The sequence below is a fragment of the Pleurodeles waltl genome, unplaced genomic scaffold (genome assembly GCF_031143425.1).
Source record: "Pleurodeles waltl isolate 20211129_DDA unplaced genomic scaffold, aPleWal1.hap1.20221129 scaffold_67, whole genome shotgun sequence".
Taxonomy (NCBI): domain Eukaryota; kingdom Metazoa; phylum Chordata; class Amphibia; order Caudata; family Salamandridae; genus Pleurodeles; species Pleurodeles waltl.
The window spans coordinates 1-27,101 of NW_027150384.1; the positions used below are offsets into that span (position 1 = coordinate 1).

Genomic DNA, 27,101 nt, shown 5'->3' on the forward strand with positions numbered 1-27,101 from the left:
TATATGAAGTGCACTGTATAATATGATCAGTGGCAGCATATAGAATTGTAATAAATACCAACACCGAGGCGCCTCTAGCAGAGCTGGCAGGCTTGGAAATCCAACAGAGAAAGCTTTCAACATGAAGGAATCAAGTTTTGGGAACACATTTGTACATTTTGATTTTAAGTTATGGACCACTTAGTCGACAGCGAATGTTTAATATTTACAGAAAAACAAAGTACTATGTGGTGAACAATTGGTACTGGCTGTTTTGCTTGATTATCAATTCCACGTAATCGCGTCATGGTTAATTTCAAATGTATTATAAGCTTCATCACTATTACTTTTTCTAGTTGCGCCTCTGATTTTCAACTAAAACTATATATCATCTATACAAACAATTAGAACCAAACTGTATCTTTTTTAATAACGAACGTACTTTTCTGAAATTGGAGTGAATGCAAGTTGTAGTAACGAAGAAACGTAGGCTTCCGGGTAGTGTATTGGTTATTCATGTTTTTAGGGTCGAGCCTGCGTTGCATGCGCTCGCGCATGCGTATCGCAGCGAGACGCTTTAGTGTTTAGAAAAGGGCTCGGAGCCCTGTCAACGTCACGTCAGTGTTTTTTATTGGTACGTGGGCTTGCCTAATAAAATCCGCTTGCTTTCATTAGTCGAAGGCACGCATAGGTCATGCCTTTTCCGGTGGCTCGCCCTCCTCCAGCGCAGCGACCAAGTACAGAAAACATGCGAGGCTCGCTGTTTTCCATCGGGCTCATGGACTTCTTTTTCTCTCATTCACGAGCGCGATCTCGCTTGGCAGAAGTCGAGCACTTTACATAATTAACTTCACTTTTTCGGGTTATGTACATAAATGCACTTTTGCCCGATAGGTGAAAAGTCGGGTTAGGAGTTTACAACGCGATCAGCTGTAACATGAGCAAACGCGAGACCCGTTGCATTGCAAATGCTTGTTTTAATAGTTTGTGTCTCCGTCAAGTATTCTCCATCTATTTAATGTAAATCTATTTAATGTGCAGTATCTCTTTCTTCGTGGTCTCCATGAATGCAGTGTGTCTTCCATGTCTGGTGTTTTATTCTGGCTTTTTGTATATCTTGGTCAGTCGGCGAAAGCGTAGGTTTAAGCCTGTGTGGTGATGTCTGGTCCACACTGCTGTAAAGAGAGCAGCGACCCCCGGCGAGGCTTCTTTCAGACTAAGGGGGGAGGTGATGAGAGACCTGGACACCTGTAAAGATACCTGTGAGCTCTCCAAAACAACAGAGCCCCTCCATGGGCTCTTGGCTAGGACGTTAGACTGAAGCTCTAAAGATCCCAGGTTTCCACAGTGACTTTTTGTTTGATATCCATTACCTTCAGTGCTGAGTAGTCAAACTTTAAACCCTCTCAAACTTGGTAAAATAAAACATTACTTTAACAACATCAATCTATTTCCCTCCACATTCCAGCTTCTTTCTTTCTTCACCCCTCATTTCTTTCTGAGACCCCTTCAGTCCGTCTTTATTTTCTTTATTGGAACAAGTTTCTCAAAGCCCTACTCAGTGTGAGTCTCAGAACTGAGAGAATACTATCACAGGCTGTAAGTTCACTGCTAAGAGGAAAGTTTTACTCCTTGTATGAAGGTCCGAAAGAGTGGAGTGCAACTTTCCACAAACTACTATTTAAATACAATCTCCCGGACCTTCCGTAACCTGAGTCTAGACAGAAATATTTAGAATTCTTCTCTGAAAAAGTGGCAACCCTCCTGCAGGGCTTGAAAGCAGACAATACTCATCATTAGAATCCACAGCCAGCAACACTAGAAAACTGCCACTCATGACCAAGTTAGCAGCAAGTTGGGCCACGGGGATGCTCTCTATGCTTGAAACATCAGATAACTCACTAGAAAACTACCTGGAATTTGGCACCCAGACTCATCCTCAACCTCCCGCTCTGAATTCACATCTCACCATACCTCAGAGAGCTCCACTGTCTCCCGAAACAGAAATGAACTAATTTCAAACACCTTACATACACATTCAAGGCACAACACAACGTAGGCCCCACCTACTTGACCAGTTGCTTCTCTTTCCACAACCACCAAGAGACTTCCATCTACTCAGGGCTCCTACTCACACACATCCCATACATACAGAGAACCAGATCAGGAGGATGGGTGTTCTGTTGCATCACTCCTAAAGCATGGAATGGACTCCCATTTCACACAAGAGCATTTTATTCTCTTCTTCAATTCTGCAAGAAGTTGAAGACCTGCGTTTTTAATAAACCAACCTACCTTAGACAGGGCTACACACACACACGCCTGCTCAGCGCCAGGAAACCCTTGCAGGTGATTGCGTGCCTTACAAATACCCATTACGTTACAGATGCACCCCCAGGGCTCCACCAGATGTTTCACAGCAATGGGTGTGACAGAGCATAACATGGCTGTGCCTTTATGCTTTCTTTGGTAGAAGAGAAGGACAGCATTTACCTTCATATATTGTGTGAAAAACTATACCCATGTAAATGTGATGCATTAAAAGACCACAACATTATGGTGCCTTTGTGAGTGATATTACACTTGTTAGATATAAACTGCTTTTATGAAATGTTAACCAGATGCATTTATACCTTGGTATCTTAACAAATGATATATTTTATAGTCACTCATCATTTACTGTGTTTAAGACAATTGCATTTGTAAAAACATAACTAAAATGTGCTTCCATTCCATTGTTCAAGCTGGAGTTAAGGTCTGCCAATTCCTATGTTTAATTTCAACATGAAACTTGCTTTGTTTGTGCGCTATTTTTCTTTCGTCTGCAGGTGATAGGTAAGGAAGAGAGAGTTGGGTTGCCAAGGACGAAACTTGGTAACAAGGAGCTACAAGAACGGCTCCCTTACTATATTCCTGGGCATGGATGTAATCCAAGGTGGAGCAGATGTGTTCAGAAGAGGATAAAAGTGAATTGGACATAATTCACAATGGTGTCTTGTTAGTAATTGTTTCTTTGGGTGTGATGTCAGCTACTGGAAGGCTCTGGGGTGATTAAAGTGTTGTTCAGTTAGGCAGAGATTCAGAATCTTTTTGCCCCCTTGACTAGAGTGGACTCTAAGGGAAAGATAACTCTCCTTGACTAAGTGGCAGTCGCGACTCACAGGGGTTACCAGAGGTGGGGTGGAGAGCGGGGTGTGGGGAGGCAAGGAGAATATTAACAATATTAAAAAGTTAAAAAACTAAAAACTTACCTGCTCCGTCGCACCGCTGCTCCTCCGTCAGCAGCAGGCTCCCAGCCTGCCCTGCGGCCAATCCTGACGCTGCTCAGAGAAGCGTTAGGATTGGCTGGGAGTGCCCAGCCACGGTGCTCCCAGACAGACTGGGAGCCTGTGCCTGCTCTCTCCAGCCCGGCAGCAGTGTGCCCCAGATGGCCGGCCAAACACACATGTGCACTGAGGGGAGTGCACAGTGCACTCCCCTCACTGCTCGTCACCCCCAATGCCCCACCCCTTTATAATTCTCAGTATAATGTACATGCGACATCAGCTCCCGCGAGTTTCTGTAGTGTAGTGGTTATCACGTTCGCTGCCCCCGTGAAAGGTCGCGGGTTTGAAACTGGGCGGAAACACTTTTAACACTTCCATCTACCTTGTTCTGCATTATTATTAATATCTATGACCACCTAACTTGTTCTGCATTATTAATATATATGACGAGCGATACTTCTGTGCTACAATTTTAATTGATATCATCCATATAGTAACATATTTCAAATAAACAAGATAAGCAACGCATAGATGATGTAAACTGTGCAAAAGATATTAGCTCGCTTGTAATTAGTACGGGACTGAAAATTTTAAAATAATACAAAACTAAAGAAATGAATGTTAAATTATTAAAACTACAGCAGGTTCTACCGAGATTCAAACTCAGATCGCTGGACTCAAAGTCCAGAGTGCTAACCATTACACCATGGAACCTTCCATTGACAAGCATGAGGTGCGTTAGTAGTGAAATGACAGTATCCTGTAGTGTGCACGTCTCCTTGTAAAAGTCCTGATGTTTTTCAGATGTCAGGTTATTAATGGCAAGGAACACAAGCATTGGCAAAGCCAATAGGTATCGCCTATGTGATAGCTACTGGTTTTGCCAGTGATTTAGCCATGCTGCAACATGGCTGAAAGTAAAGGAAAAAAGCTGTATATGACACAGCCAGCATTGATCACTTCATAGTGCTTTTTTTTACATTCATCCATGCTGCACTGAAGCCAGAGCTGCTGTACAATGTGGCTAAAAAAACATTCACAAAACCAATAGATCCCACATAGGCAAGATCTATTAGCTTTACCAAGGCTTGTTTGTCATCTGGAGCCATTGTGGTACTGCCATGAAAGAGCTGCCAACAATAGCCAGGCCCTGTTCATACTGCAATTCGGGTCATCATTCACACTGCTGTCAAGAAACCAGTAATGTTTTATAAAAACACAGCTGAGTGATTTGAGCTAAAAAAAAAGTGTTTGCTCCTTAAGTGCATTTTTCAGTCCGGGGGGGGGGGGGGGGATTACATACATTGCAGTGTTGAACCAACGCTTCTGCATTTCTGGGATGCATATGTTACACTTGTACTGATCCTGTTTTGTGATGACATTTGTGGCATATCAACGTGCTAAATAAAAAGACATTTGCGCTGACTAACCAGGGCAAATACGTTCAAATGACGATGCCCAATTGCTGTAGCATCAGTGCAGGGTATGTAATGTAGCGCCTGGGGTCTAGCTTCTATGCCCCAACCATAATCTCCCTTCTGGTGATGCGTGTCACGAGCTACACTTTATGTGGAAGCGCGAGGGCTGCCTGAAGAAGTCAAAGACACGCAGGCAGCCGTGGGACTGACACTGTGCTCGAGAGCGCCTAGCAGCAGAGTTTCTAGGTGCTTCCAGGGGTGAGATGATGGCTGTCAGGCCTTTGCTGGGAGCCAGGGGGGGACGAGGAGTTTTCACAACAGAAGCTTGTCTCAAAAAGGTGGGGTGGGCTAGGGCAGAGTCAGTCATGGGCAGCCTCCAAGATGGCTCACTAGTAAAGTGCCCCCTGCTGGTACCTGAGCATGACTTACAGGTCACATTCTTAAATCCGAGCCGAGTGGGCTCAACGCTTTTCCCTCACAAGGTATATAAAGTGGCTGCTATGAATACTGGTTATTTACGGTGCTATGAAGGTGACATATGGAAATAGCAAACACTTTAGAAATCAGGTCACTTTACTTTCCTTTTGTTGCACAAGAGCACAGAACCGGATGAGCAGCTCCTCACGTGCACTGTGGCTGGCCAGGGATGGACACTTTACAGAACCAGTGCTGAGCCTCTTAAGCAGAGCTGGATCTGTTCAAGTCTGTGCAAACCCTGGGCCTGCTCACAGCCTGGCAAGCTGCAGACAATGTTGGGTGCAGCCTTAAATGTGAAATCGTTCCAAGTTGCCACTGTTTGTAGTGAGTTTAACAGACACTGCCTCTGGCTTCCTTCCTGCACGAGGCCAGGTAGGAAGCAGTATCACTCCCCCCATCCTGTGTGTTAGAGAATGGTTTCCATTGCAGTGGGAGGCGGGGCCGTCCATGCCAGGTTTTCAAGGTGACCTCGGACGAGCTTAATATGTAACTGTTGTTCATTTCTGGCAATCATATATATATCTTGTGGATATCCTGCAAATCCGGCATGGATCCGACTCTACTGGACTTATGTTGGGCACCCTTGCACTAGAGCAAGGTTTTTTATGTAAAACTGGTAAGTGTTAATATTGTCATTGTTCACGCCTTCACCAATCACAGGGGGGGGCAACATGCCTGCATCCTCACCGCACACTCCCTATCATTCTTACACTGAGCGCCAAGCTTTCCAAAGTTTAAGAATCTACACAACTTTCAGCATTCCTGCTGAGTTCATTGGCCGACATACTTGTTGTGATGGTTTTGCCATTTTATTTCCTGAGCTGTACTTTTCTCAAGAAAGTTAGTTCCCATTATTTTTAATAAACCATTGAGAATGCTGAGAAATCACTTTGTGCGTCTGCGACAAGACACATTTATTTTTTTGAATTCTAAGTAAAGGTAATCAAGATGGAAAGACAATGGCTGTATGACTGACTTCAACAGAAAGCCCTCCCCCATGCTTGCTGCTGAAATATTGAGATATTAGAAAAGCACTGAAAATGTGCATTGCTAAAGCGGCATGTGTTTTCCAGAGTACGCAAATGAAGAGGAAAAGCACGCCTTGCCAATTAAAATGCAGAGTCACCCTTTGTAGTTATTGTGCGATGAGTTTCCAAAAAGTACTCCGGTGGTAGATGAAATGATGCTGATTGTAGGTTTGTGATGCTGGAGAATGAGATAGGCATCTGAAAATAAACAGCATGCATCCTGAAGACACAGCTTGATATGTGACCTCGGTCTTTAAATGCCCAGCACACATACACATGGTCACCATGGGCCCCACTGCTGGCAGGTACATAACCTGAAGGCTGCAGTCACATGCTGCTTCCGTCCCTTCGATAGCTCAGTTGGTAGAGCGGAGGACTGTAGTGGTGAAGCTGATATCCTTAGGTCGCTGGTTCAAATCCGGCTCGAAGGATTTTTTTTCGTATTTGCTCTTCATATTTCTTTTCACATTCTGAAATTAAAATACGCCATGTTTTGAAGCAACGACGCTAGAGCTTGACAATTGTTTTTGTCTCCCCCATTTTTCTCAGATGGCACCAAGAAGTGAATTTAGCCAGAGCAGAAATGGACGGAGGTGCAGCCGCTGATCCCAGGGACTGTCAGAGAGAGAAAAGGAGGAGTCTGTGCAGAGGAAGCTGTAAATCAGTGATACAAAGAGAGCGGCTCTTTCCTTGCACAGATGGGGTCAACACTGACATTTCTGTGGGTGCAGCGCCCCCAGCAGGGGGACAGGTAGAACAATCAGTAGGAGGTCAGGTACCAGGGAGTCATCAGTTCCTCGTTAGTATAGTGGTCAGTATCCCCGCCTGTCACGCGGGAGACCGGCGTTCAATTCCCCGACGGGGAGACTATGTTTATGACTTAACCATGTTTACACTTTAGAAATACATTTTGTTATTTGTTTCGTTTACAATCTCGACATTTGAGAAGTATTGCGATTTAATGTATATGAAGTGCACTGTATAATATGATCAGTGGCAGCATATAGAATTGTAATAAATACCAACACCGAGGCGCCTCTAGCAGAGCTGGCAGGCTTGGAAATCCAACAGAGAAAGCTTTCAACATGAAGGAATCAAGTTTTGGGAACACATTTGTACATTTTGATTTTAAGTTATGGACCACTTAGTCGACAGCGAATGTTTAATATTTACAGAAAAACAAAGTACTATGTGGTGAACAATTGGTACTGGCTGTTTTGCTTGATTATCAATTCCACGTAATCGCGTCATGGTTAATTTCAAATGTATTATAAGCTTCATCACTATTACTTTTTCTAGTTGCGCCTCTGATTTTCAACTAAAACTATATATCATCTATACAAACAATTAGAACCAAACTGTATCTTTTTTAATAACGAACGTACTTTTCTGAAATTGGAGTGAATGCAAGTTGTAGTAACGAAGAAACGTAGGCTTCCGGGTAGTGTATTGGTTATTCATGTTTTTAGGGTCGAGCCTGCGTTGCATGCGCTCGCGCATGCGTATCGCAGCGAGACGCTTTAGTGTTTAGAAAAGGGCTCGGAGCCCTGTCAACGTCACGTCAGTGTTTTTTATTGGTACGTGGGCTTGCCTAATAAAATCCGCTTGCTTTCATTAGTCGAAGGCACGCATAGGTCATGCCTTTTCCGGTGGCTCGCCCTCCTCCAGCGCAGCGACCAAGTACAGAAAACATGCGAGGCTCGCTGTTTTCCATCGGGCTCATGGACTTCTTTTTCTCTCATTCACGAGCGCGATCTCGCTTGGCAGAAGTCGAGCACTTTACATAATTAACTTCACTTTTTCGGGTTATGTACATAAATGCACTTTTGCCCGATAGGTGAAAAGTCGGGTTAGGAGTTTACAACGCGATCAGCTGTAACATGAGCAAACGCGAGACCCGTTGCATTGCAAATGCTTGTTTTAATAGTTTGTGTCTCCGTCAAGTATTCTCCATCTATTTAATGTAAATCTATTTAATGTGCAGTATCTCTTTCTTCGTGGTCTCCATGAATGCAGTGTGTCTTCCATGTCTGGTGTTTTATTCTGGCTTTTTGTATATCTTGGTCAGTCGGCGAAAGCGTAGGTTTAAGCCTGTGTGGTGATGTCTGGTCCACACTGCTGTAAAGAGAGCAGCGACCCCCGGCGAGGCTTCTTTCAGACTAAGGGGGGAGGTGATGAGAGACCTGGACACCTGTAAAGATACCTGTGAGCTCTCCAAAACAACAGAGCCCCTCCATGGGCTCTTGGCTAGGACATTAGACTGAAGCTCTAAAGATCCCAGGTTTCCACAGTGACTTTTTGTTTGATATCCATTACCTTCAGTGCTGAGTAGTCAAACTTTAAACCCTCTCAAACTTGGTAAAATAAAACATTACTTTAACAACATCAATCTATTTCCCTCCACATTCCAGCTTCTTTCTTTCTTCACCCCTCATTTCTTTCTGAGCCCCCTTCAGTCCGTCTTTATTTTCTTTATTGGAACAAGTTTCTCAAAGCCCTACTCAGTGTGAGTCTCAGAACTGAGAGAATACTATCACAGGCTGTAAGTTCACTGCTAAGAGGAAAGTTTTACTCCTTGTATGAAGGTCCGAAAGAGTGGAGTGCAACTTTCCACAAACTACTATTTAAATACAATCTCCCGGACCTTCCGTAACCTGAGTCTAGACAGAAATATTTAGAATTCTTCTCTGAAAAAGTGGCAACCCTCCTGCAGGGCTTGAAAGCAGACAATACTCATCATTAGAATCCACAGCCAGCAACACTAGAAAACTGCCACTCATGACCAAGTTAGCAGCAAGTTGGGCCACGGGGATGCTCTCTATGCTTGAAACATCAGATAACTCACTAGAAAACTACCTGGAATTTGGCACCCAGACTCATCCTCAACCTCCCGCTCTGAATTCACATCTCACCATACCTCAGAGAGCTCCACTGTCTCCCGAAACAGAAATGAACTAATTTCAAACACCTTACATACACATTCAAGGCACAACACAACGTAGGCCCCACCTACTTGACCAGTTGCTTCTCTTTCCACAACCACCAAGAGACTTCCATCTACTCAGGGCTCCTACTCACACACATCCCATACATACAGAGAACCAGATCAGGAGGATGGGTGTTCTGTTGCATCACTCCTAAAGCATGGAATGGACTCCCATTTCACACAAGAGCATTTTATTCTCTTCTTCAATTCTGCAAGAAGTTGAAGACCTGCGTTTTTAATAAACCAACCTACCTTAGACAGGGCTACACACACACACGCCTGCTCAGCGCCAGGAAACCCTTGCAGGTGATTGCGTGCCTTACAAATACCCATTACGTTACAGATGCACCCCCAGGGCTCCACCAGATGTTTCACAGCAATGGGTGTGACAGAGCATAACATGGCTGTGCCTTTATGCTTTCTTTGGTAGAAGAGAAGGACAGCATTTACCTTCATATATTGTGTGAAAAACTATACCCATGTAAATGTGATGCATTAAAAGACCACAACATTATGGTGCCTTTGTGAGTGATATTACACTTGTTAGATATAAACTGCTTTTATGAAATGTTAACCAGATGCATTTATACCTTGGTATCTTAACAAATGATATATTTTATAGTCACTCATCATTTACTGTGTTTAAGACAATTGCATTTGTAAAAACATAACTAAAATGTGCTTCCATTCCATTGTTCAAGCTGGAGTTAAGGTCTGCCAATTCCTATGTTTAATTTCAACATGAAACTTGCTTTGTTTGTGCGCTATTTTTCTTTCGTCTGCAGGTGATAGGTAAGGAAGAGAGAGTTGGGTTGCCAAGGACGAAACTTGGTAACAAGGAGCTACAAGAACGGCTCCCTTACTATATTCCTGGGCATGGATGTAATCCAAGGTGGAGCAGATGTGTTCAGAAGAGGATAAAAGTGAATTGGACATAATTCACAATGGTGTCTTGTTAGTAATTGTTTCTTTGGGTGTGATGTCAGCTACTGGAAGGCTCTGGGGTGATTAAAGTGTTGTTCAGTTAGGCAGAGATTCAGAATCTTTTTGCCCCCTTGACTAGAGTGGACTCTAAGGGAAAGATAACTCTCCTTGACTAAGTGGCAGTCGCGACTCACAGGGGTTACCAGAGGTGGGGTGGAGAGCGGGGTGTGGGGAGGCAAGGAGAATATTAACAATATTAAAAAGTTAAAAAACTAAAAACTTACCTGCTCCGTCGCACCGCTGCTCCTCCGTCAGCAGCAGGCTCCCAGCCTGCCCTGCGGCCAATCCTGACGCTGCTCAGAGAAGCGTTAGGATTGGCTGGGAGTGCCCAGCCACGGTGCTCCCAGACAGACTGGGAGCCTGTGCCTGCTCTCTCCAGCCCGGCAGCAGTGTGCCCCAGATGGCCGGCCAAACACACATGTGCACTGAGGGGAGTGCACAGTGCACTCCCCTCACTGCTCGTCACCCCCAATGCCCCACCCCTTTATAATTCTCAGTATAATGTACATGCGACATCAGCTCCCGCGAGTTTCTGTAGTGTAGTGGTTATCACGTTCGCTGCCCCCGTGAAAGGTCGCGGGTTTGAAACTGGGCGGAAACACTTTTAACACTTCCATCTACCTTGTTCTGCATTATTATTAATATCTATGACCACCTAACTTGTTCTGCATTATTAATATATATGACGAGCGATACTTCTGTGCTACAATTTTAATTGATATCATCCATATAGTAACATATTTCAAATAAACAAGATAAGCAACGCATAGATGATGTAAACTGTGCAAAAGATATTAGCTCGCTTGTAATTAGTACGGGACTGAAAATTTTAAAATAATACAAAACTAAAGAAATGAATGTTAAATTATTAAAACTACAGCAGGTTCTACCGAGATTCAAACTCAGATCGCTGGACTCAAAGTCCAGAGTGCTAACCATTACACCATGGAACCTTCCATTGACAAGCATGAGGTGCGTTAGTAGTGAAATGACAGTATCCTGTAGTGTGCACGTCTCCTTGTAAAAGTCCTGATGTTTTTCAGATGTCAGGTTATTAATGGCAAGGAACACAAGCATTGGCAAAGCCAATAGGTATCGCCTATGTGATAGCTACTGGTTTTGCCAGTGATTTAGCCATGCTGCAACATGGCTGAAAGTAAAGGAAAAAAGCTGTATATGACACAGCCAGCATTGATCACTTCATAGTGCTTTTTTTTACATTCATCCATGCTGCACTGAAGCCAGAGCTGCTGTACAATGTGGCTAAAAAAACATTCACAAAACCAATAGATCCCACATAGGCAAGATCTATTAGCTTTACCAAGGCTTGTTTGTCATCTGGAGCCATTGTGGTACTGCCATGAAAGAGCTGCCAACAATAGCCAGGCCCTGTTCATACTGCAATTCGGGTCATCATTCACACTGCTGTCAAGAAACCAGTAATGTTTTATAAAAACACAGCTGAGTGATTTGAGCTAAAAAAAAAGTGTTTGCTCCTTAAGTGCATTTTTCAGTCCGGGGGGGGGGGGGGGATTACATACATTGCAGTGTTGAACCAACGCTTCTGCATTTCTGGGATGCATATGTTACACTTGTACTGATCCTGTTTTGTGATGACATTTGTGGCATATCAACGTGCTAAATAAAAAGACATTTGCGCTGACTAACCAGGGCAAATACGTTCAAATGACGATGCCCAATTGCTGTAGCATCAGTGCAGGGTATGTAATGTAGCGCCTGGGGTCTAGCTTCTATGCCCCAACCATAATCTCCCTTCTGGTGATGCGTGTCACGAGCTACACTTTATGTGGAAGCGCGAGGGCTACCTGAAGAAGTCAAAGACACGCAGGCAGCCGTGGGACTGACACTGTGCTCGAGAGCGCCTAGCAGCAGAGTTTCTAGGTGCTTCCAGGGGTGAGATGATGGCTGTCAGGCCTTTGCTGGGAGCCAGGGGGGGACGAGGAGTTTTCACAACAGATGCTTGTCTCAAAAAGGTGGGGTGGGCTAGGGCAGAGTCAGTCATGGGCAGCCTCCAAGATGGCTCACTAGTAAAGTGCCCCCTGCTGGTACCTGAGCATGACTTACAGGTCACATTCTTAAATCCGAGCCGAGTGGGCTCAACGCTTTTCCCTCACAAGGTATATAAAGTGGCTGCTATGAATACTGGTTATTTACGGTGCTATGAAGGTGACATATGGAAATAGCAAACACTTTAGAAATCAGGTCACTTTACTTTCCTTTTGTTGCACAAGAGCACAGAACCGGATGAGCAGCTCCTCACGTGCACTGTGGCTGGCCAGGGATGGACACTTTACAGAACCAGTGCTGAGCCTCTTAAGCAGAGCTGGATCTGTTCAAGTCTGTGCAAACCCTGGGCCTGCTCACAGCCTGGCAAGCTGCAGACAATGTTGGGTGCAGCCTTAAATGTGAAATCGTTCCAAGTTGCCACTGTTTGTAGTGAGTTTAACAGACACTGTCTCTGGCTTCCTTCCTGCACGAGGCCAGGTAGGAAGCAGTATCACTCCCCCCATCCTGTGTGTTAGAGAATGGTTTCCATTGCAGTGGGAGGCGGGGCCGTCCATGCCAGGTTTTCAAGGTGACCTCGGACGAGCTTAATATGTAACTGTTGTTCATTTCTGGCAATCATATATATATCTTGTGGATATCCTGCAAATCCGGCATGGATCCGACTCTACTGGACTTATGTTGGGCACCCTTGCACTAGAGCAAGGTTTTTTATGTAAAACTGGTAAGTGTTAATATTGTCATTGTTCACGCCTTCACCAATCACAGGGGGGGGCAACATGCCTGCATCCTCACCGCACACTCCCTATCATTCTTACACTGAGCGCCAAGCTTTCCAAAGTTTAAGAATCTACACAACTTTCAGCATTCCTGCTGAGTTCATTGGCCGACATACTTGTTGTGATGGTTTTGCCATTTTATTTCCTGAGCTGTACTTTTCTCAAGAAAGTTAGTTCCCATTATTTTTAATAAACCATTGAGAATGCTGAGAAATCACTTTGTGCGTCTGCGACAAGACACATTTATTTTTTTGAATTCTAAGTAAAGGTAATCAAGATGGAAAGACAATGGCTGTATGACTGACTTCAACAGAAAGCCCTCCCCCATGCTTGCTGCTGAAATATTGAGATATTAGAAAAGCACTGAAAATGTGCATTGCTAAAGCGGCATGTGTTTTCCAGAGTACGCAAATGAAGAGGAAAAGCACGCCTTGCCAATTAAAATGCAGAGTCACCCTTTGTAGTTATTGTGCGATGAGTTTCCAAAAAGTACTCCGGTGGTAGATGAAATGATGCTGATTGTAGGTTTGTGATGCTGGAGAATGAGATAGGCATCTGAAAATAAACAGCATGCATCCTGAAGACACAGCTTGATATGTGACCTCGGTCTTTAAATGCCCAGCACACATACACATGATCACCATGGGCCCCACTGCTGGCAGGTACATAACCTGAAGGCTGCAGTCACATGATGCTTCCGTCCCTTCGATAGCTCAGTTGGGAGAGCGGAGGACTGTAGTGGTGAAGCTGATATCCTTAGGTCGCTGGTTCAAATCCGGCTCGAAGGATTTTTTTTCGTATTTGCTCTTCATATTTCTTTTCACATTCTGAAATTAAAATACGCCATGTTTTGAAGCAACGACGCTAGAGCTTGACAATTGTTTTTGTCTCCCCCATTTTTCTCAGATGGCACCAAGAAGTGAATTTAGCCAGAGCAGAAATGGACGGAGGTGCAGCCGCTGATCCCAGTGACTGTCAGAGAGAGAAAAGGAGGAGTCTGTGCAGAGGAAGCTGTAAATCAGTGATACAAAGAGAGCGGCTCTTTCCTTGCACAGATGGGGTCAACACTGACATTTCTGTGGGTGCAGCGCCCCCAGCAGGGGGACAGGTAGAACAATCAGTAGGAGGTCAGGTACCAGGGAGTCATCAGTTCCTCGTTAGTATAGTGGTCAGTATCCCCGCCTGTCACGCGGGAGACCGGGGTTCAATTCCCCGACGGGGAGACTATGTTTATGACTTAACCATGTTTACACTTTAGAAATACATTTTGTTATTTGTTTCGTTTACAATCTCGACATTTTAGAAGTATTGCGATTTAATGTATATGAAGTGCACTGTATAATATGATCAGTGGCAGCATATAGAATTGTAATAAATACCAACACCGAGGCGCCTCTAGCAGAGCTGGCAGGCTTGGAAATCCAACAGAGAAAGCTTTCAACATGAAGGAATCAAGTTTTCGGAACACATTTGTACATTTTGATTTTAAGTTATGGACCACTTAGTCGACAGCGAATGTTTAATATTTACAGAAAAACAAAGTACTATGTGGTGAACAATTGGTACTGGCTGTTTTGCTTGATTATCAATTCCACGTAATCGCGTCATGGTTAATTTCAAATGTATTATAAGCTTCATCACTATTACTTTTTCTAGTTGCGCCTCTGATTTTCAACTAAAACTATATATCATCTATACAAACAATTAGAACCAAACTGTATCTTTTTTAATAACGAACGTACTTTTCTGAAATTGGAGTGAATGCAAGTTGTAGTAACGAAGAAACGTAGGCTTCCGGGTAGTGTATTGGTTATTCATGTTTTTAGGGTCGAGCCTGCGTTGCATGCGCTCGCGCATGCGTATCGCAGCGAGACGCTTTAGTGTTTAGAAAAGGGCTCGGAGCCCTGTCAACGTCACGTCAGTGTTTTTTATTGGTACGTGGGCTTGCCTAATAAAATCCGCTTGCTTTCATTAGTCGAAGGCACGCATAGGTCATGCCTTTTCCGGTGGCTCGCCCTCCTCCAGCGCAGCGACCAAGTACAGAAAACATGCGAGGCTCGCTGTTTTCCATCGGGCTCATGGACTTCTTTTTCTCTCATTCACGAGCGCGATCTCGCTTGGCAGAAGTCGAGCACTTTACATAATTAACTTCACTTTTTCGGGTTATGTACATAAATGCACTTTTGCCCGATAGGTGAAAAGTCGGGTTAGGAGTTTACAACGCGATCAGCTGTAACATGAGCAAACGCGAGACCCGTTGCATTGCAAATGCTTGTTTTAATAGTTTGTGTCTCCGTCAAGTATTCTCCATCTATTTAATGTAAATCTATTTAATGTGCAGTATCTCTTTCTTCGTGGTCTCCATGAATGCAGTGTGTCTTCCATGTCTGGTGTTTTATTCTGGCTTTTTGTATATCTTGGTCAGTCGGCGAAAGCGTAGGTTTAAGCCTGTGTGGTGATGTCTGGTCCACACTGCTGTAAAGAGAGCAGCGACCCCCGGCGAGGCTTCTTTCAGACTAAGGGGGGAGGTGATGAGAGACCTGGACACCTGTAAAGATACCTGTGAGCTCTCCAAAACAACAGAGCCCCTCCATGGGCTCTTGGCTAGGACGTTAGACTGAAGCTCTAAAGATCCCAGGTTTCCACAGTGACTTTTTGTTTGATATCCATTACCTTCAGTGCTGAGTAGTCAAACTTTAAACCCTCTCAAACTTGGTAAAATAAAACATTACTTTAACAACATCAATCTATTTCCCTCCACATTCCAGCTTCTTTCTTTCTTCACCCCTCATTTCTTTCTGAGCCCCCTTCAGTCCGTCTTTATTTTCTTTATTGGAACAAGTTTCTCAAAGCCCTACTCAGTGTGAGTCTCAGAACTGAGAGAATACTATCACAGGCTGTAAGTTCACTGCTAAGAGGAAAGTTTTACTCCTTGTATGAAGGTCCGAAAGAGTGGAGTGCAACTTTCCACAAACTACTATTTAAATACAATCTCCCGGACCTTCCGTAACCTGAGTCTAGACAGAAATATTTAGAATTCTTCTCTGAAAAAGTGGCAACCCTCCTGCAGGGCTTGAAAGCAGACAATACTCATCATTAGAATCCACAGCCAGCAACACTAGAAAACTGCCACTCATGACCAAGTTAGCAGCAAGTTGGGCCACGGGGATGCTCTCTATGCTTGAAACATCAGATAACTCACTAGAAAACTACCTGGAATTTGGCACCCAGACTCATCCTCAACCTCCCGCTCTGAATTCACATCTCACCATACCTCAGAGAGCTCCACTGTCTCCCGAAACAGAAATGAACTAATTTCAAACACCTTACATACACATTCAAGGCACAACACAACGTAGGCCCCACCTACTTGACCAGTTGCTTCTCTTTCCACAACCACCAAGAGACTTCCATCTACTCAGGGCTCCTACTCACACACATCCCATACATACAGAGAACCAGATCAGGAGGATGGGTGTTCTGTTGCATCACTCCTAAAGCATGGAATGGACTCCCATTTCACACAAGAGCATTTTATTCTCTTCTTCAATTCTGCAAGAAGTTGAAGACCTGCGTTTTTAATAAACCAACCTACCTTAGACAGGGCTACACACACACACGCCTGCTCAGCGCCAGGAAACCCTTGCAGGTGATTGCGTGCCTTACAAATACCCATTACGTTACAGATGCACCCCCAGGGCTCCACCAGATGTTTCACAGCAATGGGTGTGACAGAGCATAACATGGCTGTGCCTTTATGCTTTCTTTGGTAGAAGAGAAGGACAGCATTTACCTTCATATATTGTGTGAAAAACTATACCCATGTAAATGTGATGCATTAAAAGACCACAACATTATGGTGCCTTTGTGAGTGATATTACACTTGTTAGATATAAACTGCTTTTATGAAATGTTAACCAGATGCATTTATACCTTGGTATCTTAACAAATGATATATTTTATAGTCACTCATCATTTACTGTGTTTAAGACAATTGCATTTGTAAAAACATAACTAAAATGTGCTTCCATTCCATTGTTCAAGCTGGAGTTAAGGTCTGCCAATTCCTATGTTTAATTTCAACATGAAACTTGCTTTGTTTGTGCGCTATTTTTCTTTCGTCTGCAGGTGATAGGTAAGGAAGAGAGAGTTGGGTTGCCAAGGACGAAACTTGGTAACAAGGAGCTACAAGAACGGCTCCCTTACTATATTCCTGGGCATGGATGTAATCCAAGGTGGAGCAGATGTGTTCAGAAGAGGATAAAAGTGAATTGGACATAATTCACAATGGTGTCTTGTTAGTAATTGTTTCTTTGGGTGTGATGTCAGCTACTGGAAGGCTCTGGGGTGATTAAAGTGTTGTTCAGTTAGGCAGAGATTCAGAATCTTTTTGCCCCCTTGACTAGAGTGGACTCTAAGGGAAAGATAACTCTCCTTGACTAAGTGGCAGTCGCGACTCACAGGGGTTACCAGAGGTGGGGTGGAGAGCGGGGTGTGGGGAGGCAAGGAGAATATTAACAATATTAAAAAGTTAAAAAACTAAAAACTTACCTGCTCCGTCGCACCGCTGCTCCTCCGTCAGCAGCAGGCTCCCAGCCTGCCCTGCGGCCAATCCTGACGCTGCTCAGAGAAGCGTTAGGATTGGCTGGGAGTGCCCAGCCACGGTGCTCCCAGACAGACTGGGAGCCTGTGCCTGCTCTCTCCAGCCCGGCAGCAGTGTGCCCCAGATGGCCGGCCAAACACACATGTGCACTGAGGGGAGTGCACAGTGCACTCCCCTCACTGCTCGTCACCCCCAATGCCCCACCCCTTTATAATTCTCAGTATAATGTACATGCGACATCAGCTCCCGCGAGTTTCTGTAGTGTAGTGGTTATCACGTTCGCTGCCCCCGTGAAAGGTCGCGGGTTTGAAACTGGGCGGAAACACTTTTAACACTTCCATCTACCTTGTTCTGCATTATTATTAATATCTATGACCACCTAACTTGTTCTGCATTATTAATATATATGACGAGCGATACTTCTGTGCTACAATTTTAATTGATATCATCCATATAGTAACATATTTCAAATAAACAAGATAAGCAACGCATAGATGATGTAAACTGTGCAAAAGATATTAGCTCGCTTGTAATTAGTACGGGACTGAAAATTTTAAAATAATACAAAACTAAAGAAATGAATGTTAAATTATTAAAACTACAGCAGGTTCTACCGAGATTCAAACTCAGATCGCTGGACTCAAAGTCCAGAGTGCTAACCATTACACCATGGAACCTTCCATTGACAAGCATGAGGTGCGTTAGTAGTGAAATGACAGTATCCTGTAGTGTGCACGTCTCCTTGTAAAAGTCCTGATGTTTTTCAGATGTCAGGTTATTAATGGCAAGGAACACAAGCATTGGCAAAGCCAATAGGTATCGCCTATGTGATAGCTACTGGTTTTGCCAGTGATTTAGCCATGCTGCAACATGGCTGAAAGTAAAGGAAAAAAGCTGTATATGACACAGCCAGCATTGATCACTTCATAGTGCTTTTTTTTACATTCATCCATGCTGCACTGAAGCCAGAGCTGCTGTACAATGTGGCTAAAAAAACATTCACAAAACCAATAGATCCCACATAGGCAAGATCTATTAGCTTTACCAAGGCTTGTTTGTCATCTGGAGCCATTGTGGTACTGCCATGAAAGAGCTGCCAACAATAGCCAGGCCCTGTTCATACTGCAATTCGGGTCATCATTCACACTGCTGTCAAGAAACCAGTAATGTTTTATAAAAACACAGCTGAGTGATTTGAGCTAAAAAAAAAGTGTTTGCTCCTTAAGTGCATTTTTTAGTCCGGGGGTGGGGGGGATTACATACATTGCAGTGTTGAACCAACGCTTCTGCATTTCTGGGATGCATATGTTACACTTGTACTGATCCTGTTTTGTGATGACATTTGTGGCATATCAACGTGCTAAATAAAAAGACATTTGCGCTGACTAACCAGGGCAAATACGTTCAAATGACGATGCCCAATTGCTGTAGCATCAGTGCAGGGTATGTAATGTAGCGCCTGGGGTCTAGCTTCTATGCCCCAACCATAATCTCCCTTCTGGTGATGCGTGTCACGAGCTACACTTTATGTGGAAGCGCGAGGGATGCCTGAAGAAGTCAAAGACACGCAGGCAGCCGTGGGACTGACACTGTGCTCGAGAGCGCCTAGCAGCAGAGTTTCTAGGTGCTTCCAGGGGTGAGATGATGGCTGTCAGGCCTTTGCTGGGAGCCAGGGGGGGACGAGGAGTTTTCACAACAGATGCTTGTCTCAAAAAGGTGGGGTGGGCTAGGGCAGAGTCAGTCATGGGCAGCCTCCAAGATGGCTCACTAGTAAAGTGCCCCCTGCTGGTACCTGAGCATGACTTACAGGTCACATTCTTAAATCCGAGCCGAGTGGGCTCAACGCTTTTCCCTCACAAGGTATATAAAGTGGCTGCTATGAATACTGGTTATTTACGGTGCTATGAAGGTGACATATGGAAATAGCAAACACTTTAGAAATCAGGTCACTTTACTTTCCTTTTGTTGCACAAGAGCACAGAACCGGATGAGCAGCTCCTCACGTGCACTGTGGCTGGCCAGGGATGGACACTTTACAGAACCAGTGCTGAGCCTCTTAAGCAGAGCTGGATCTGTTCAAGTCTGTGCAAACCCTGGGCCTGCTCACAGCCTGGCAAGCTGCAGACAATGTTGGGTGCAGCCTTAAATGTGAAATCGTTCCAAGTTGCCACTGTTTGTAGTGAGTTTAACAGACACTGTCTCTGGCTTCCTTCCTGCACGAGGCCAGGTAGCAAGCAGTATCACTCCCCCCATCCTGTGTGTTAGAGAATGGTTTCCATTGCAGTGGGAGGCGGGGCCGTCCATGCCAGGTTTTCAAGGTGACCTCGGACGAGCTTAATATGTAACTGTTGTTCATTTCTGGCAATCATATATATATCTTGTGGATATCCTGCAAATCCGGCATGGATCCGACTCTACTGGACTTATGTTGGGCACCCTTGCACTAGAGCAAGGTTTTTTATGTAAAACTGGTAAGTGTTAATATTGTCATTGTTCACGCCTTCACCAATCACAGGGGGGGGCAACATGCCTGCATCCTCACCGCACACTCCCTATCATTCTTACACTGAGCGCCAAGCTTTCCAAAGTTTAAGAATCTACACAACTTTCAGCATTCCTGCTGAGTTCATTGGCCGACATACTTGTTGTGATGGTTTTGCCATTTTATTTCCTGAGCTGTACTTTTCTCAAGAAAGTTAGTTCCCATTATTTTTAATAAACCATTGAGAATGCTGAGAAATCACTTTGTGCGTCTGCGACAAGACACATTTATTTTTTTGAATTCTAAGTAAAGGTAATCAAGATGGAAAGACAATGGCTGTATGACTGACTTCAACAGAAAGCCCTCCCCCATGCTTGCTGCTGAAATATTCAGATATTAGAAAAGCACTGAAAATGTGCATTGCTAAAGCGGCATGTGTTTTCCAGAGTACGCAAATGAAGAGGAAAAGCACGCCTTGCCAATTAAAATGCAGAGTCACCCTTTGTAGTTATTGTGCGATGAGTTTCCAAAAAGTACTCCGGTGGTAGATGAAATGATGCTGATTGTAGGTTTGTGATGCTGGAGAATGAGATAGGCATCTGAAAATAACCAGCATGCATCCTGAAGACACAGCTTGATATGTGACCTCGGTCTTTAAATGCCCAGCACACATACACATGATCACCATGGGCCCCACTGCTGGCAGGTACATAACCTGAAGGCTGCAGTCACATGATGCTTCCGTCCCTTCGATAGCTCAGTTGGTAGAGCGGAGGACTGTAGTGGTGAAGCTGATATCCTTAGGTCGCTGGTTCAAATCCGGCTCGAAGGATTTTTTTTCGTATTTGCTCTTCATATTTCTTTTCACATTCTGAAATTAAAATACGCCATGTTTTGAAGCAACGACGCTAGAGCTTGACAATTGTTTTTGTCTCCCCCATTTTTCTCAGATGGCACCAAGAAGTGAATTTAGCCAGAGCAGAAATGGACGGAGGTGCAGCCGCTGATCCCAGTGACTGTCAGAGAGAGAAAAGGAGGAGTCTGTGCAGAGGAAGCTGTAAATCAGTGATACAAAGAGAGCGGCTCTTTCCTTGCACAGATGGGGTCAACACTGACATTTCTGTGGGTGCAGCGCCCCCAGCAGGGGGACAGGTAGAACAATCAGTAGGAGGTCAGGTACCAGGGTTATCAGTTCCTCGTTAGTATAGTGGTCAGTATCCCCGCCTGTCACGCGGGAGACCGGGGTTCAATTCCCCGACGGGGAGACTATGTTTATGACTTAACCATGTTTACACTTTAGAAATACATTTTGTTATTTGTTTCGTTTACAATCTCGACATTTTAGAAGTATTGCGATTTAATGTATATGAAGTGCACTGTATAATATGATCAGTGGCAGCATATAGAATTGTAATAAATACCAACACCGAGGCGCCTCTAGCAGAGCTGGCAGGCTTGGAAATCCAACAGAGAAAGCTTTCAACATGAAGGAATCAAGTTTTCGGAACACATTTGTACATTTTGATTTTAAGTTATGGACCACTTAGTCGACAGCGAATGTTTAATATTTACAGAAAAACAAAGTACTATGTGGTGAACAATTGGTACTGGCTGTTTTGCTTGATTATCAATTCCACGTAATCGCGTCATGGTTAATTTCAAATGTATTATAAGCTTCATCACTATTACTTTTTCTAGTTGCGCCTCTGATTTTCAACTAAAACTATATATCATCTATACAAACAATTAGAACCAAACTGTATCTTTTTTAATAACGAACGTACTTTTCTGAAATTGGAGTGAATGCAAGTTGTAGTAACGAAGAAACGTAGGCTTCCGGGTAGTGTATTGGTTATTCATGTTTTTAGGGTCGAGCCTGCGTTGCATGCGCTCGCGCATGCGTATCGCAGCGAGACGCTTTAGTGTTTAGAAAAGGGCTCGGAGCCCTGTCAACGTCACGTCAGTGTTTTTTATTGGTACGTGGGCTTGCCTAATAAAATCCGCTTGCTTTCATTAGTCGAAGGCACGCATAGGTCATGCCTTTTCCGGTGGCTCGCCCTCCTCCAGCGCAGCGACCAAGTACAGAAAACATGCGAGGCTCGCTGTTTTCCATCGGGCTCATGGACTTCTTTTTCTCTCATTCACGAGCGCGATCTCGCTTGGCAGAAGTCGAGCACTTTACATAATTAACTTCACTTTTTCGGGTTATGTACATAAATGCACTTTTGCCCGATAGGTGAAAAGTCGGGTTAGGAGTTTACAACGCGATCAGCTGTAACATGAGCAAACGCGAGACCCGTTGCATTGCAAATGCTTGTTTTAATAGTTTGTGTCTCCGTCAAGTATTCTCCATCTATTTAATGTAAATCTATTTAATGTGCAGTATCTCTTTCTTCGTGGTCTCCATGAATGCAGTGTGTCTTCCATGTCTGGTGTTTTATTCTGGCTTTTTGTATATCTTGGTCAGTCGGCGAAAGCGTAGGTTTAAGCCTGTGTGGTGATGTCTGGTCCACACTGCTGTAAAGAGAGCAGCGACCCCCGGCGAGGCTTCTTTCAGACTAAGGGGGGAGGTGATGAGAGACCTGGACACCTGTAAAGATACCTGTGAGCTCTCCAAAACAACAGAGCCCCTCCATGGGCTCTTGGCTAGGACGTTAGACTGAAGCTCTAAAGATCCCAGGTTTCCACAGTGACTTTTTGTTTGATATCCATTACCTTCAGTGCTGAGTAGTCAAACTTTAAACCCTCTCAAACTTGGTAAAATAAAACATTACTTTAACAACATCAATCTATTTCCCTCCACATTCCAGCTTCTTTCTTTCTTCACCCCTCATTTCTTTCTGAGCCCCCTTCAGTCCGTCTTTATTTTCTTTATTGGAACAAGTTTCTCAAAGCCCTACTCAGTGTGAGTCTCAGAACTGAGAGAATACTATCACAGGCTGTAAGTTCACTGCTAAGAGGAAAGTTTTACTCCTTGTATGAAGGTCCGAAAGAGTGGAGTGCAACTTTCCACAAACTACTATTTAAATACAATCTCCCGGACCTTCCGTAACCTGAGTCTAGACAGAAATATTTAGAATTCTTCTCTGAAAAAGTGGCAACCCTCCTGCAGGGCTTGAAAGCAGACAATACTCATCATTAGAATCCACAGCCAGCAACACTAGAAAACTGCCACTCATGACCAAGTTAGCAGCAAGTTGGGCCACGGGGATGCTCTCTATGCTTGAAACATCAGATAACTCACTAGAAAACTACCTGGAATTTGGCACCCAGACTCATCCTCAACCTCCCGCTCTGAATTCACATCTCACCATACCTCAGAGAGCTCCACTGTCTCCCGAAACAGAAATGAACTAATTTCAAACACCTTACATACACATTCAAGGCACAACACAACGTAGGCCCCACCTACTTGACCAGTTGCTTCTCTTTCCACAACCACCAAGAGACTTCCATCTACTCAGGGCTCCTACTCACACACATCCCATACATACAGAGAACCAGATCAGGAGGATGGGTGTTCTGTTGCATCACTCCTAAAGCATGGAATGGACTCCCATTTCACACAAGAGCATTTTATTCTCTTCTTCAATTCTGCAAGAAGTTGAAGACCTGCGTTTTTAATAAACCAACCTACCTTAGACAGGGCTACACACACACACGCCTGCTCAGCGCCAGGAAACCCTTGCAGGTGATTGCGTGCCTTACAAATACCCATTACGTTACAGATGCACCCCCAGGGCTCCACCAGATGTTTCACAGCAATGGGTGTGACAGAGCATAACATGGCTGTGCCTTTATGCTTTCTTTGGTAGAAGAGAAGGACAGCATTTACCTTCATATATTGTGTGAAAAACTATACCCATGTAAATGTGATGCATTAAAAGACCACAACATTATGGTGCCTTTGTGAGTGATATTACACTTGTTAGATATAAACTGCTTTTATGAAATGTTAACCAGATGCATTTATACCTTGGTATCTTAACAAATGATATATTTTATAGTCACTCATCATTTACTGTGTTTAAGACAATTGCATTTGTAAAAACATAACTAAAATGTGCTTCCATTCCATTGTTCAAGCTGGAGTTAAGGTCTGCCAATTCCTATGTTTAATTTCAACATGAAACTTGCTTTGTTTGTGCGCTATTTTTCTTTCGTCTGCAGGTGATAGGTAAGGAAGAGAGAGTTGGGTTGCCAAGGACGAAACTTGGTAACAAGGAGCTACAAGAACGGCTCCCTTACTATATTCCTGGGCATGGATGTAATCCAAGGTGGAGCAGATGTGTTCAGAAGAGGATAAAAGTGAATTGGACATAATTCACAATGGTGTCTTGTTAGTAATTGTTTCTTTGGGTGTGATGTCAGCTACTGGAAGGCTCTGGGGTGATTAAAGTGTTGTTCAGTTAGGCAGAGATTCAGAATCTTTTTGCCCCCTTGACTAGAGTGGACTCTAAGGGAAAGATAACTCTCCTTGACTAAGTGGCAGTCGCGACTCACAGGGTTTACCAGAGGTGGGGTGGAGAGCGGGGTGTGGGGAGGCAAGGAGAATATTAACAATATTAAAAAGTTAAAAAACTAAAAACTTACCTGCTCCGTCGCACCGCTGCTCCTCCGTCAGCAGCAGGCTCCCAGCCTGCCCTGCGGCCAATCCTGACGCTGCTCAGAGAAGCGTTAGGATTGGCTGGGAGTGCCCAGCCACGGTGCTCCCAGACAGACTGGGAGCCTGTGCCTGCTCTCTCCAGCCCGGCAGCAGTGTGCCCCAGATGGCCGGCCAAACACACATGTGCACTGAGGGGAGTGCACAGTGCACTCCCCTCACTGCTCGTCACCCCCAATGCCCCACCCCTTTATAATTCTCAGTATAATGTACATGCGACATCAGCTCCCGCGAGTTTCTGTAGTGTAGTGGTTATCACGTTCGCTGCCCCCGTGAAAGGTCGCGGGTTTGAAACTGGGCGGAAACACTTTTAACACTTCCATCTACCTTGTTCTGCATTATTATTAATATCTATGACCACCTAACTTGTTCTGCATTATTAATATATATGACGAGCGATACTTCTGTGCTACAATTTTAATTGATATCATCCATATAGTAACATATTTCAAATAAACAAGATAAGCAACGCATAGATGATGTAAACTGTGCAAAAGATATTAGCTCGCTTGTAATTAGTACGGGACTGAAAATTTTAAAATAATACAAAACTAAAGAAATGAATGTTAAATTATTAAAACTACAGCAGGTTCTACCGAGATTCAAACTCAGATCGCTGGACTCAAAGTCCAGAGTGCTAACCATTACACCATGGAACCTTCCATTGACAAGCATGAGGTGCGTTAGTAGTGAAATGACAGTATCCTGTAGTGTGCACGTCTCCTTGTAAAAGTCCTGATGTTTTTCAGATGTCAGGTTATTAATGGCAAGGAACACAAGCATTGGCAAAGCCAATAGGTATCGCCTATGTGATAGCTACTGGTTTTGCCAGTGATTTAGCCATGCTGCAACATGGCTGAAAGTAAAGGAAAAAAGCTGTATATGACACAGCCAGCATTGATCACTTCATAGTGCTTTTTTTTACATTCATCCATGCTGCACTGAAGCCAGAGCTGCTGTACAATGTGGCTAAAAAAACATTCACAAAACCAATAGATCCCACATAGGCAAGATCTATTAGCTTTACCAAGGCTTGTTTGTCATCTGGAGCCATTGTGGTACTGCCATGAAAGAGCTGCCAACAATAGCCAGGCCCTGTTCATACTGCAATTCGGGTCATCATTCACACTGCTGTCAAGAAACCAGTAATGTTTTATAAAAACACAGCTGAGTGATTTGAGCTAAAAAAAAAGTGTTTGCTCCTTAAGTGCATTTTTCAGTCCGGGGGGGGGGGGATTACATACATTGCAGTGTTGAACCAACGCTTCTGCATTTCTGGGATGCATATGTTACACTTGTACTGATCCTGTTTTGTGATGACATTTGTGGCATATCAACGTGCTAAATAAAAAGACATTTGCGCTGACTAACCAGGGCAAATACGTTCAAATGACGATGCCCAATTGCTGTAGCATCAGTGCAGGGTATGTAATGTAGCGCCTGGGGTCTAGCTTCTATGCCCCAACCATAATCTCCCTTCTGGTGATGCGTGTCACGAGCTACACTTTATGTGGAAGCGCGAGGGATGCCTGAAGAAGTCAAAGACACGCAGGCAGCCGTGGGACTGACACTGTGCTCGAGAGCGCCTAGCAGCAGAGTTTCTAGGTGCTTCCAGGGGTGAGATGATGGCTGTCAGGCCTTTGCTGGGAGCCAGGGGGGGACGAGGAGTTTTCACAACAGATGCTTGTCTCAAAAAGGTCGGGTGGGCTAGGGCAGAGTCAGTCATGGGCAGCCTCCAAGATGGCTCACTAGTAAAGTGCCCCCTGCTGGTACCTGAGCATGACTTACAGGTCACATTCTTAAATCCGAGCCGAGTGGGCTCAACGCTTTTCCCTCACAAGGTATATAAAGTGGCTGCTATGAATACTGGTTATTTACGGTGCTATGAAGGTGACATATGGAAATAGCAAACACTTTAGAAATCAGGTCACTTTACTTTCCTTTTGTTGCACAAGAGCACAGAACCGGATGAGCAGCTCCTCACGTGCACTGTGGCTGGCCAGGGATGGACACTTTACAGAACCAGTGCTGAGCCTCTTAAGCAGAGCTGGATCTGTTCAAGTCTGTGCAAACCCTGGGCCTGCTCACAGCCTGGCAAGCTGCAGACAATGTTGGGTGCAGCCTTAAATGTGAAATCGTTCCAAGTTGCCACTGTTTGTAGTGAGTTTAACAGACACTGTCTCTGGCTTCCTTCCTGCACGAGGCCAGGTAGGAAGCAGTATCACTCCCCCCATCCTGTGTGTTAGAGAATGGTTTCCATTGCAGTGGGAGGCGGGGCCGTCCATGCCAGGTTTTCAAGGTGACCTCGGACGAGCTTAATATGTAACTGTTGTTCATTTCTGGCAATCATATATATATCTTGTGGATATCCTGCAAATCCGGCATGGATCCGACTCTACTGGACTTATGTT

At 44.3% G+C, this 27,101-nt stretch overlaps 4 non-coding genes across 4 annotated transcripts; all 4 read left to right on the forward strand.

Moving 5' to 3' along the window:
* The first annotated feature begins 6,513 nt into the window (after positions 1-6,513).
* TRNAY-GUA (transfer RNA tyrosine (anticodon GUA)) lies at positions 6,514-6,599 on the forward strand. Its single transcript is given in 2 exon segments — positions 6,514-6,550; positions 6,564-6,599. It is a non-coding gene; the product is annotated as a tRNA-Tyr (tRNA).
* Positions 6,600-14,093: 7,494 nt separating this feature from the next.
* On the forward strand, positions 14,094-14,165 carry TRNAD-GUC (transfer RNA aspartic acid (anticodon GUC)). Its single transcript has one exon. It is a non-coding gene; the product is annotated as a tRNA-Asp (tRNA).
* A 6,608-nt stretch (positions 14,166-20,773) lies between these two features.
* TRNAY-GUA (transfer RNA tyrosine (anticodon GUA)) lies at positions 20,774-20,859 on the forward strand. The gene is given in 2 exon segments: positions 20,774-20,810; positions 20,824-20,859. It is a non-coding gene; the product is annotated as a tRNA-Tyr (tRNA).
* A 361-nt stretch (positions 20,860-21,220) lies between these two features.
* Positions 21,221-21,292, forward strand: TRNAD-GUC (transfer RNA aspartic acid (anticodon GUC)). The gene has a single exon. It is a non-coding gene; the product is annotated as a tRNA-Asp (tRNA).
* Positions 21,293-27,101: the final 5,809 nt, after the last annotated feature.